This window comes from Hipposideros armiger, unplaced genomic scaffold (genome assembly GCF_001890085.2).
Source record: "Hipposideros armiger isolate ML-2016 unplaced genomic scaffold, ASM189008v1 scaffold_567, whole genome shotgun sequence".
NCBI classification, from domain to species: Eukaryota; Metazoa; Chordata; class Mammalia; order Chiroptera; family Hipposideridae; genus Hipposideros; species Hipposideros armiger.
In genome coordinates, this window is record NW_017731917.1 from 893,972 (window position 1) to 908,484 (window position 14,513).

Here is a 14,513-nt window from a genome sequence, read left to right on the forward strand (position 1 = left end):
TTGCACAGATTGTCCTGTTTGGAACTGACAATAACCTTACAAAGTATGTAGGGAGATAGATGGCTGATGAAACATGGCACACTCAATGCAAGTGTTCATTTCCACTACCTCCTGAAGCTCTACCAAGTGACAGAAAAGAAAGAAAAATAGCATAAGCCTATAGGGTCGAAGAGAGCAGAAGAGAATATAGCAGTGGGTGAGAGGTAGTAATCCATCTTGTGAATATGAAAATTGGATGAAGCATGATGACTCACATGGAAAGTAAACAGCAATAGCCAATCAGAGGCGGGTACTGATGGGCTCTGCAGAAACTGGAAAGGTTCAGGACCGGGAGAGGCCAGCATCTGCTGAGTGGGGCTGGGGACAGAGGAATCGGTCCAAAGTCTGTAGAAAATCTGCCATCATGTCCCTTCTACTCCTCCATATTGCCAAGTGGAAACTCATACTCCTTACCCTACCTCACCCCGGTCCCAGGAGCCCAGAGGGTAATTTCCGGAGGAATTGAAACACAGAGGCCCAGACTCAGGAACAGCTGACACACTGGAAGGCAGGAGTGAGGCACTGGGCTGAAAGCAAAGGGGGGTTTGTGGAAAGGCATCCAGGCCCTGTCCCCACCTGCTCCCTGTGCTGCCACCCAGACATATAATAGCCTCATCCCTGTCCTCAGGTGGAAGACTGGCTCTTCCTTGGAGAAACTGTTTAGCTAAAATACTGAATTGTTAACCCAGAAAGGGTGGGCCTACAGCAAATTTCAACATTACCAAGCTCCAGTCCTGTTTTCTTTCATCTTCCTAGTGCGTCACTGTTTAATGTGAATGGTCATGCAAGAATTACTGGGCATTTGAGTGAAGACTCCCATAGGAAAGGCAGAAACTAAAATAAACAAACAAATAGGAAAAAATGGAGAAAACAAAGGCAATGCAAAAATGGGAAACGACCTTCAGAAATTAATTGGTAACCTCAGAGAGGCATAATAAAATAAGAGCAAATTTTTTAAAATGAGGAAATATCCCACAATGTAGAAAGAAGGGGCAATAAGAGAGGAAAACATTTTTTTTTAACTAAAGGATTAACCCAGCTAGCCCAATAGCCAAGTAACAGGAATATAAGACATGGAGCAGAGAGAGGATAAAATTATCAAAGAAGTAATAGATTTCCCAGAATAGGAGAACAGGCCTCTCTAGATTCAAAGGGCCTCTCCAGAAAAATGAGGGGAAAAAACAGGCCTAACTAAGTCATATCTTCATAATATTTCAGAATACCAACGATAAAGAGAAAACACCAAAAGTTTCTATACAACAACAACAAAAACATAAGGTCTCACAGTAAAGATTCTGGAATCAAAGTGACAGTGGAATCCTCAAGAACAGCACTGGAAACTGGAAGACAATGGAGCAACGCCTTCAACATTTTTGAGAAAAAGTGTTGTTTTCAACCTAGAATTCTCTACCTCACCCAACAATTCATCAAGCAAGAGTGCAGAATACAGACATTTTCAGCCATGCACCATCTCAACACTTTCACTTCCTGCATATCCTTCCTTAGGAAACCATTAGGGGGATGTGCTCTACCAAAATGAGGGAGTGGCCCAAGAAAACATAGGATACCAGTCAGGAAAAGAGGAGTCCATCACAGGAGAGAGGCAGAAGGAAGCCTCAGCACAGAAGCTGCCCTAGCAGCGCCAGGGGCCAGTAGCTCCAGTAGGATGAAGTCCCGGAGAAAAGGACATCGATAGGTAGCCCACTTGATACGTTTCACCATGTAGAAAATCTTCTTCAGTTGGAGAGTATGGAAAGAAATAGTGACAATGATACGGGAAATTGAGCAAATGAGAAATTAAGTAGTATAAGAAAAGGAGTGTCATGGTGATGCCTGATAAATTGGCTCAACAGTAAATAAGACTTATGTAGTAGTAGTACTAATAAGGCAACAAATAAATACTAGCTTGTCCGGCATTTTGATATAATTATTTCAGGTGATTGAGGAAGTAGCTTGGGAGGGTGGGATAACATAAGAGTCTGACACCTTCATCTTCCGAAATAGGAAGTCAAATTGTAATACATCTGAGATGAAAAGCAGCGTAAGGATATTAGTTCTTAGGGAGTTATAAATAGTGAGAAGAAACAGTTAAATGAATGAGAAGTTGCTCTCTGAAGAGTGAGACTGAATGATGAGAAAGGTTGGGAAGTGGTCTGGCTACTATTGTGCAACCAATCGCCCCAAAACTTGGTGGCTTTATACAATAATAATAATAATCATTTCATGTGTTGTCTCTCATGGTTTCTATGGGTCAGGATTTCAGAAAGGGCTCTGCTGGACAGTTTTGGATGAAGGTCTCTCAAGCCCTTGTTATCAGATGCAGGAAATGGGGCTGGAGCTGGGACAGCAAGGCGGGCTGGAGCAGCCGAGGCCTGGCCAGGTCTCTCTCTCTCTCTCTCTCTCTCTCTCTCTCTCTCTCTCTCTCAATACAGTCTCAGGGCACCTGTGAGAGGGTTTCTGGAAGAGATTAGCGTTTGATTCAGTAGACTGAGTAAAGTAGACTGCCCTTCTCAGTGTGGGTGGGCCTCATCCAATTCGTTGAGGGCCTGAATAGAACAAAAACGCGGAAGAAGGATGAACTTGCTCCCTGTCTGAACACTTGAGCTGAGCCATCAATTTTCTGCCCTCAGTGTTCCTCGTTCTCAGGCCTTCAAACTACACTTACACCATCAGCCTTCCTGGGTCTCCAGTTTGCAGAGGGCTGATGTGGGACTTCTCAGACTTCATAATGGGACGAGCCAATACCAATATTTTGGTCTGTTGGCCTGTTTCTCTGGAGAACACTGACTAATACAGCATCACTTCTGTCATGTGACTCGATCAGTCAAAGCAGTCACAAAGGCCACCCAAGTTAGAGGAGGGAAAATATAGATACCACCACTATTCCGTGGGAGGAAGCTCAAGATCTCACTGGAAGAAGAGCATTGTGAGGTGGGAGATATGGCTGTGGCCATCTTTGAACATACAACCCGTCATAGACAGGGAATTGCTGTTTTTTGTGATAAGCCTTATAGTATTATTTGACTATTGAAACAATGTGTGTGTGTGTGTGTGTTATTTTTATAAAAATACAAATTAAGTGTTGAGGATACTTTTACCATCCTTTAGCAAATGAGGGAAATGTTCTCAGAGAGGTAAAGGGAATGGTTGAGATAGGGCTAGGACATAAATCAGACCCTTTACTCTTAGGTCAGAGCTCTTTACTGCTCACCAGGTGACCAAGGAGAGTCGCTGTCATTTATATTAATGATCACAGCCTATCTCAATTGCAACAGTTAACAAATGGGCTGGCTCTCCAACCTCAGCATTTATACCTTACTTGTTAGCCTGAATATTAGCATGAACTTTGAATGCAAATGATCACATCTCAACTAAGCAAGATCAAAGCAAAGACACTGATGCAGTCTAATGTAATGCTTCCAATGCCCAAGAATTGAATTTGGGTTTTTCAGGGGGTAGGCCCTGGAATTGGAATTATATTTAGGATCCTTCAGGATGATTCTGCTTTGTGCTTGGACTTTTCAATGTCCACTTAGAACACACATCTAATTGCCAAACCTAAACACAAAACAAAAACAGAAGTCTTTTAAATGAGGCTGTGCCTAGATTTGTAACGCTACCTTTGTCCATTCTCTAAACATCTACCTGTACAAATCACCAAATTTCCGAGGACAGGAAACTTGGGCCTGTGATTGCTCAAGCATGAATTATCAGTCCCCAAACCTGCCCTCATCACCAGAACATTGCATCACTCAGCCTCTGACTCACCCCTTCTGAGGAATTACTGCTACTCCCAGACCACAGCCAAACACTAGGACATAGCTCCTCAGTGGCCAAGTATAATGGTAAGTTTGAACCTGGTCTACGAAGCAAGAATGCCACATGCAAAAACAACAAAAATGAAAACATTGAGCTGTAAACTGAAGCGAGAGGAAGAAGAGGAAGTGCCCCAAAATGATATACCTGAGATGTTTAATAGAAGTCGGTGCTGCTTGCTTCATTGAAAATGATCTTTATGAATTTCTAATTCGAAAGATAATGTACCTGGGAATCTGGAGTCAAGCTGTGTGGCGGTGAGTGGGATTGAAGTGACTGCATACAGAAGAGTTGATTCTAAAATTCTAAAAGCTTGAGCTCTGAGCAACAGCGGTTCGAGTCCAGCCCGAGCTGAGCAGTCGCTGAGCTGCCAACAGGTAGCAGGATGGCTCAGCTAAAAAAATTAAAAATTAAAAAATAAAAAATAAAATAAAATAAAATAAAATTCTAAAAGCTGCTTTTAAAGAAAACAAGGGCATCAAGAAAAAAACAGGCACAAGTGGAATACAATATCTCAGAAATTCCATTGCAAATGTAAGGGCTTAGGCTCGTTTTCCAAGTCACGTCAGGAAGAAGGGAAAGAGAACAGGGTTCTTAAGGCAGTGCTAGGCCAGCTGACTTGGTGATGGGGTAGCAGTTATAACTAAAGAACATGGCGTGGCACAGGTCTTTCAAAACACAAAAAACGTGATTCCTCTGAACACCAAAGAAGCGCTGCAGTGTAGAGCCCAGCCTTGAGACTGGAGTTGAAACGGACCCAATCAGAAGGACCCTAACAGAGGTTCTGAGGTACACCTAGAAGGAATTTGTTAGAATAATGAGTCTGTGCAAGGCTGAGTGTCAAGGCGCCAGTCGTCTCCTTGGTCTGAATTGTGTCCCCACCAAAATCACATGTTGAAGTCCTAATCCCCACTACCTCAGAATGTGACTGTGATTGGAGATAGGGACTTTAAAGGGGTGATTAAATTAAAATAAGTCCCTTAGGGTGAGCCCTAATCTAATCTGATTGAAGAAGAGGAAGTTCAGACATGCGGAGACACCTCAAGGATGTGTGTGCACAGGTAAAGACCCCATGAGGACACAGTGAGAAGGTGGCCATCTGCAAGCCAAGGAGAGAGGCCTCAGAAGAAAGCAATCCTGCCAGCTCCTTGATCTTGGACTTCCAGCTTCCTCAACTGTGAGAAAATAAATTTCTGTTGTTTAAGCCACCCAGTCTGTGGTATTTTGTTATGGCAGCCCAAGCTGACTGATACACTGTTTCATAACAGTATGGAGTTTGTGATCTGAAATTTGCTCTGGCTGTGGTGAAATTTAATTGTGTAGTTGATCTGACTTTGTTGGCAAAACCGCAGGGGATACGTAGTCAAAAGCACAGTATCAGAGAAGACTTGGGGGCAGGATTAAGACCAAGGACTTTGGTTTTCCTTGGAAAATGGCCTTCCTTCTAGCCTATGGGATCACAAAGAAGTACCTCAGACTCCTAACTCCAGAGGCAGGAAGGGAGCAATACCACGCATTTCTCCATCAGTCACGTTTTCATGTTAGGTCCAGCTGGACCTTTCAAATGCGTAGGTTGATACAAATTTTTAATGAAGCTTATTAAAATAAAAGATGCAAATGAAGAATATACTGCCTGGAGAATTTGTTTATTTTTCCCAAGCATGAAAAAGAGAGTTCTCCGTGCCACTAATGCCCTAATTAAAAAATAAGACACGCTGTGATTGGGGGTCCATAACGTAAATGACAAAACTGAGGTCTTAGTTGGGATATAGGAGTAACTGGCTGACTGGCAGGCAGGGTTCCTTCCCTGTTGCCTTCTTTGGCTCCCAAGAAGCAATTTTTTAAGACAAAAATAAAAAATAAAAATAAACAACTAACTATAATAAAGTGAAATGGTGAAAATAACTTTATAAATATGATAGTCTAAGGGGAGAGAATAGGGAAAATTGCAGCACAGAAAATGTGTCCTTATAGATTTGAAACAGGTCCTCTGAAGAGCTTTGAATATCACTCCAAAAACCTCAGGTTTCATTCTGTAGGTATAGTGGGGCGTCCAAAGTGCCAGGAGGTAATCATATTGGAGGGGTGGGGGTGGGATAGGTTGGAGCCCAGAAGTAGAGAAAACCATTAGGAGATTTTATACTCCAAGAGAGAGATCAATGGGCCCAAGTGAGGGCAATGACCATGAAAAGTGGGAAAGCATATGGATTATTCCAGAGACCCTCAAAGTTATAAGCAAAAGGAATAGGTGCTTTGTTGAAATGTGTGGGGTTGGGAAGAGAGAGTTACCAAAAGCGAAGTCAAGGTTTCTAGCTTAGATCGTGTCTTTGTTTCCTATTGCTGCTGTTAACAAATTGTCATAAAGCTAGTGTCTGAACACTTTATTATCTTACAGTGCTGGAAGTCAGAAGCCTGACATGGGTCTCACGCGGCGAAAATCAAGGGGTTGCGTGGCTACACTCATTTCAAAAGAAGAATCTATTATATTCCCTTGCTTTTTCCAGCTTCTAAAGGATACCAGCATCCCTTAGCTCATGGCCACCATCCTCCATGTTAAAAGCCAGCAATGGCAGACTGAGACCGTCTCACTTTGCATCTCTGACCCTTCCATTGTGTCATCTCTTTCTCTGACCACAGTCAGGAAAGGTTCTCTACTTTTTAAGGACTCATGGGATTAGACAGGGCCCACCTGGATAATCTGTCTATCTCAAAGCCTGTAACCTTAATTACATCTGCAAAGTTCCTTTTCCCGCCTAAGGTAACATATTCACAGGTTCCACAGGGCGTGGACATGTTAGCGAGACACTATTCTGCCTTTTATTGGTATCACAGAGCAGCGTTTTTCGAAATGGTCCATTAGTCGATTGTGAAATAAATTTAATAGGGCACTACCAGTATTTTTCTTTAAAGGGGAATAAAAATGAATAGAGTACAATGCATTTACTAAGTATTAATGCTTTGTGAAGTTTCCATTTAGTGTTGTGTATGTTAGTGTACTGGATTGTGTTATAAAATGTATTTCTTACTGAAGGTCATGGGCAAATTGTTTGAAAGCCATTGGCTTAGACAAGAGGCTGATGAGAGTGTTGATCAAAATAGAACATAATACTAATAGCTATGATATCATCTACTGAATGTTTACCATGAGCCTCGCCTGTTCTAAATGCTTTACATTCATTACCTCATGTAATCTTTCCCAATATGGTGGATGGTGCCATTACCTCTGTGTTGTGAATGAGGACAGGAAGAGAGATTGAGTGTCTTGACTAGAGTCACACAGCTAGATTAGTACCAGGCAGTCCAGCTCCCAGCTCCCCATACTGTATATTTAACGCTACTCTGCAGTGTAGTCTAGGAGCTGCCAGGGCCTGAACGGGAAGGTGATCTTGCCATTCTGCTACCCTGAGAACCTTTGCCCATGCACAGTATCCAGTTTAAAACAGGGAACACCAATAACTGCAGGGCAGAAAACAAACTTCTCATATAACTTCAGGTATGGGTGTAAATTGGGAGAAGATGGGGGAGAGTCACTCAACCCGAAGTCTGCAGTGAGCTTTCCTGTACAGGCTCACAGCCTGAATTTTAGCCTAGGAGTGGAGCATAAGTGTAACATACACCATTAACACTAATAGGTATGAAATTAATATTGTTCCCTTAAAAATAAAGGACTTACCAATAGATAAGTGTTCTTAGAAGAGAGACTTGCAATATGTCACATATCGTAAATACACATAGTATGCAAACTATATTTTATCTCAGTGATAACTATGCTACTTGATATCATAGTAAGCAAGTAACACGTGATGGACCACCATTCTCTTTGTTATGGAGATAGGAAAAAAGAGAGCCAATTCTTTCCATTGGAAAAAGGGTAAGAAATAAAAATGCTCATTTTTCTTTTTGATCAACTTTGTCTCAAAGCTATTAACTTAACAAAACACTGAGGAAAACTTATTTCCCCACCCATAAAATGCAGGTAATAATAACTACTCCAGAAATGTGTGAGAATTTGATGAGGTGATGTATGTGAAATTGTTTTGTAAACCAGAGGGTGCTAAGATGTGAATTAACTATATTTGTAATTTTATTTCTTTATCAAACATTGATATATTACCATAATACTTAATACAAGCCTGGCGTTGTTTTGAGTGCTTTGCAAGGATTAGTTTATCTAGTGCTCATAAAAACCCTATGAGTACCTCTTATTATTCTCATTTTATAGATGAGGAAACAGGCATAGAAAAGTTAGGAAACTTTCCTCAGTTCATAAAGCTAGTAAGAAAAGGGATTCTATCTCTAGAAGCCTGGCTCGTCTGTGCTCTTAACTACTCTGCTACGTTGTATATGTTAGGAATATTAGAATGAGAATTCTGCCTACACGTCATAGGTCTCAGATATATGGAAGTCAAATGAGATCTCTAGCTTCTAATCCAACTACTGTCACCTCTCCACTTCTTTCCGTTTTGTCTACCACTGAAAGCCAGGGTCTACAGAAGACATTGTTCCTGGTGGTAACACTGTTTGACCCTAGACCTTGAAAATGGAACTCTTTATCCTCTGATTAGCCTCCTACTTTTGTTGTTCCCTTCGCTTTATAATGCCTCCCAAGATTTTATTGTACAGTATCTTCTTATCCACTTCCGTACAAAAAGACTGACGTTTATTCAGTGGAAAATAAAAGATGAAATGAGAAAACACAGCCACCGTTTCAAATTACAGCTGGTGGACAAATGGCGTGTGATTCCTTTTTGAAGTGAGATGTGCAATACTTACTCTCAAGGATGCCCAGGAGGTTTTGTGACAGGTAGCAGGTTCTCAGGATTCTGGGGCATATAATCCCACCCATCTTCTGCTAACCTGGCCTGTCCCACTCATCTTCCAACTCAGAGTCAAGTGTAACTCTTTTCTGGGACTTGGGCATTACGAAAGGTATACAAGGTATAAAATAGCAGAATTTTTTAGACATGTGGGAATGAGAGCTAGAAATGAACAGCTGAAAACGGTAAAACAAGGATAAAGAAATCGAGGAAGTTGGGTTGAATCTGGAGACAGAAAATCAGGAAGGGATAGCTGTTAACATGAAGAAAGGGAAGAAAGAAGGAAGGGTATGAGTGAAGGAGGCTATGATAATATGAGACATGGTTTGTGGAAGTATTTCGTAATGGGAAAAGTCCTAAACAAACACCATTGATAGTCAATGTCTTATTTCGATTTCGCAAACATTAATTGAGCATGTAAGTGCTAGAGCTGCTTTGGATATAATGATAAACAAGACCTGTCTATCTAGTTAAAACACATTTTACACACAAAGGGTGATTGCAATTGAACATTGAGTGTGTATTTTATATTTATAGACTCTGAAATAAGTCCAAGAGTGCCCCTTTATGTCTTACCCAAAGTGGGCACGCTATAAATATTGACTGAATTATATATTAGAGTTGGATAAGACCTTGTTCAAAATACTTAACTATTTATGCATTCATTCAACAATTTTTTTTATTGTGGTCAAATATATATAACATAAAATTTACCATTTAGCCATTTTTACATGTGCAGCTCAGTGGCACTAAGTACTTTCACATCCTTGTGCAACCATCACCCCCATCCATGTCCAGAAGTTTTTCAGCACCCCAAACAGAAACTCTGTACCCATTAAACGGTAACACCCCATTCAACACATTTTTGTATATCCTTTCATTCAACAAATATTTAATGAGCACCTGTGATTCAGCCCAATTCTCCTCATTGTGGGAGGTCTGGGTTAGAGAAAGAATGAACAAGGCAGACACGCTCTGCCCTCCTGGGGATATCTCCTGAGAGGCAGAGCAGTAACAACAGGTGAAGAGCAGCAGGCAGTTTGCACTGACAGCACTGCTTTGAGGTGGGTCTATATTACCTGGAGTAGTGTCAGGAAAGGGAGGTGCGGGCTGCTACAGGAGAGGAAAACTCCATCTGCAGGACATGACTGGGTCAGGGCATCAGGGTTGCGTTGAGACCTGAAGCCTGAGTGGGGGCCACCAGACCCAGAGCACTTCCAGCCCAGGGAAGGACACTGAGGCGGGCTCTGGGAAACCGGCAGGTCACCTGGGAAACCTGAGATAAGGCTGACGAGGCTGCAGGAGCCACCTCCTGGGCCCGGAGAGGGTTTGGGGTCTACCCCCTGGGCAGTGGGAAGCCACTGAGAGCTTAAGCAGGGCCTTAAAAAGATCAATCGCTCTGGTGAAATGTTAACGACTGACCCACTTCTCATGGCATTTTATTATCATGCTGATGGTGGCCAAGCACAGCTAACTTTGAACCACCGCGATAAAAAAATCACTAGTATTTACAAAGTAAAATCTTTCTGTGTTTATGTTTGAAGTTCCTGTTCTAGTAATTCACCTTGAAGTAAATGGTACGACCCAGTGAAGGTCTGATGAAGCAAGAAACTGCCAATCAGTCCTATTTTGCAGCCCATCAAACAAACCTCTCCTATGTTGGGAAGAAATCATATCACCTTTCAGAAAGATATAAAGTGTGACCCGCAAATGGAACGGGCTTCCCTTTCTCAACTTGTTGATTCCTGTCTTCCCTGGGGGCAGGGAGGTAAACTCCCCCAGTTCCTTCTGGACAAAGGTAAATTAAGATCCCATTTACAAAGTACTTAATTAGCTTGCCAGGACAATATTAGCAATCATGATTAGAGAGCGAATTTGCTTCAAATTCATCCGTTGTAGGACAGCTGGGCGGCCTGAGTAGTTGTGTCATGAAGGCCAGGTTCAGGAGTTCAGTTTCTGGAGGAAAAGACAGGGATCCCTCCTCCAAGAGGAAACTGCATTCTGCACCCTTAGGCTGCGCTGTCAGTGCCTTAATGTCAACTCATGGATCACTGAGTGCACTATCCTGGTGACAGCAGATGGCGGAGCAAATTCATCGCCATCACCAAAAAGAAACCTGTCCCACCTGACTTTCTCTTCACATTTTCAAGCACTGCACTCTCTTTCAGTGCCTCATCAGAGAGAGAGAGGGAGAGAGAGAGAGAGAGAGAGAGAGAGAGAGAGAGAGAGAGAGAGTTCACAATAATAACAATGCTTCTGCAGAAGTAACCTGAATAAGGCACCAAGTTATCTTGTCCTTGGGCAATAATGGTGGTGTGAACCTTATACACAGGTAAGCATTCAAGAATCAAGACTCTCCCCCAGCTATTTGTTTAAATGTGATTTTACTACTCCAGGAAAGGGATGAGCTATACATGGTCTCCATTCCCAGTCAAAAGAGGTGTAGCTTACTAACCCAGCCAATACTACTAGTTAGTCCCCAAGCTATGAAACTTAAACTGTGAAGTCTTTCGGTAAACACGATGCTACCTCTCAATTTCAGACTGAGATAGTAGATAAAAACTTTTCCCCTCCTTTCTCCCAAAAGTCTGTGTTTGATAATTATATGAATACCATATATTTGTGTAGCATTTTATCCTTCACAGTTTTCGCATCTGGAGTTCTTACCTCTCAGGGGCAGATAGGATATGATCAGTTTATGGGTTAAGGGACGGACGTTGAGAGGGGCCAGTAACTTTGCCTGCGTTACCTAGCTGGTGAGGAATAGAACCATGTGCTAAACTGTGTTGATCTACAAAGGCTCGTTCATTCTACACGTCACCTGTCCTGAATGCTTACTTCTCAGGCTAGGCCAAGAACATAAAATGAACTTGACATATAGCAGTGCCCCCTTGAGAAGGTCAGTCAGTGGGAGGCAGACATAGAAACAAAACCTTACAAAACCGGGGGGATGGGGGGAGCATGGGATATTCTGAGAGCCCAGAGGAGCATGCTTAATGCAGTCAAGGGCGAGGGAGGCTGGGGTACGGGTAAATCATGAAGGTCTCCTTGGAGGCGGTGACACATACACTGAATCCTAAAACAGTAGAATAAATAAGGCCTAGCCGTACAATCTCAGAATCATTGTGAGGATGAGATCATGACATAATATTAATGTGTGCAATGTATGATAAGTAATTAACAGATGATGACGCTGGGCAGTGACTCAGGGAGACGAGCAGTAGAAAATAAAAAAGTTGTAAGATTCTCATACATTCTTCTCTCTCTCTCTCTCTCTCTCCCTCCCTCCCCTTCTCCCCACCCCATGTGGTTCTGTAAGTGAGCCCACCTCTTGACAGTTTAAGCTGTTGAGACTGCCAGCATTCTTCCACATATCACTTCCTGTTGGGTTACAAATTTGCCTTTGTGCTCCTGTCCACTTCAAAATTCTCCTTGAACATGGCTATAAATAATCCATATAATAACTTTTTTGAAAATAATCTATTTTTGCTCTTGAACTGTCATCTTACCTGACACTGAGATGGAAGAACTCTCCTAACCAAACGTTGCTCAAATATTGCTTCACCTCTTGACTCCCAAAAGCCAATTCACTGTGAACGAAGCTGTGGTAGCGAAGACCAGTGTCTGGGAAGAGGCGAAGGTTGTGATTTCTGCCAAAGCAGCCACAGGAGTCCAAACAGTTTTACCTTCCAATAGACAAGGTCTGAGACTGATTTGCCCCATACTGAAATGCTTTAGCAATAAATACATAAAATTCCTAGAGTACATAACTATAATTTTGAGTTTGGTTGATAGTCTATTATCAAAACACTAGAGTAAACAGCTTTATAGTCATTGTATATGTTTATATGATATTTTCATTATCAGATTAACTCATACAATATGGGTATTTTTTAGGGTCGAAAGTGTCAAACAGTATTGGCTTCATGTGGTTCAAATCAATATGAATAAAATAAACTTTACATATTCCTTTATAAAAAAAAATTCTCCTTGAAACTCAGTTTGACCCTGCTTCAACAGTATAAGAATATAGAGGGAAACGGGAACAAGTTCCCAGGCCTTACATGTTGCTAAAATTTACTTTGATTCTATGACTTAATTTGTGTGTCTCTTAACCTGTATGTGGTCATGTTTTGGGAGAGGGGGATAAAAGAAACTAGTTAAAGGTTGAATGACTTCATATATATTTGCCCAACAAGCCCAAAAGCTAGGCGTTTCACAGTTTTCCCCCTCAGTAAAGGCTGTGACCACTCCCACAAAATACTCCATCTCCATTCTAATGCTGTTTAAAAAATTAACCCAAATAGTTTCATTTGCCAGGACTTGCAAACAGGTGGCCAGAGACATGGTGTTTTTGGCCTGTATAGTATTTGCCACCTCTGAAATTTAGAAGATGCCACATAAATATGAAGATTTCCCACTTCCCTTAAAAAAAATGGGGAAAACCTCAGGGATGTAAATTACAGCATAGGGAGTATAGTCAATAACATTGTAATAACTATGTATAGTGTCAGACGTGTACTAGACTTATGGGGTGATCACTTCATAAGGTATATAAAATGTCTAATCACTATGTTGTACGCCTGAAACTAATGTAAGATTGTATGTCAACTGTAATTGAGAAATAAATTTTTTTTAAAACCTTTTTTTTAAACAGGAAAACGTTACAATCCTGGGTCCCATTCCCACAAGACCATAGGTGGTTTCTCCTTTAAATAGGGACCTTCACTCCAGTTCCCTGAAATCTTCATCACTCCCCAGGTGCCCCTGACCAAGTGACCCTTGCCATGTAGCACTGTAACTGCGCTCCAGTTTTTCTTACACCTGGACCTCTTCATTCATTCATATTTCCAGCCTACAACCTGTAGGCACGTGGGTTTTCAACACTGTTCTGCTTACATGATCTTTCTAAAATTGGGACCTGCTCCTGCCAGTACTCAGTTTAAAATTCCTTAGTGTCCCCACTCCCCACCCTCTTTATCTGTGGATGAAGCCCCAACTTCTTAGCTCAGCTGGGTTCTTTGCAATCTGCCTCTTTGTTTCCTGTAACCACTTCCCATCCCTACCCCGACCCCTGCTCCTGTCCCCAAAACCTAATTCCAGCTGTAGGAGTGATTCTCATCATCTGCATTTTCAGAGGCTGTTTCTACTGCTGGGATGGCCTTCCCTGTCTCTTGGACCTGTTCCCTTTTAAGACCCAGCTCCAGTGCCTTTCCCCCTAAGAAGCCCCTTGCTCCATTTCCCAAACTGAATACACACCTCTATCATAGCACCTGTTACTCTTGTAATGTAATTGCTGGTTTGCCTGTCTCTTTCTCCTGTACTATATACTGCAAAACCTTGCAGAAACAGGGTGTGTCAGTTTTGACTTTGAAACTATAATAAGTTGGGGCGGCCGGTTAGCTCAGGTGGTTAGAACATATATATATATATATATATATATATATATATATATATATATATATGAAAAAAGAAACTCTAATGAGTCAAACTTACTGGTGCAGGAGAAAGACCTTGGGCATGGGAGTCAGGCAACTCTGATTTGATATCTTAGCTTTACCACTTACTAAGCCTGGTCAATTTCCTGAGCCTCTCCGGTTCTCGGTTTCCACATCTAGAAATTGAGGCTAATAGTTCCTACCTTGTGAGACTGCTATGAGGATTAGAGATATTTGGTATGAAAAGCCTAGCACAGTGGCTGGTACAGAGCAGGCATTCAATCACAGTTAATATCATAGATGAATGAATCAAGATGAAACATAGCACTTAAATGACAGCCCATCGAAAATGTGCTTGGAAGCAAAGTGAAAGCAGGGAACAGAAAGAAATGTTATATAGACA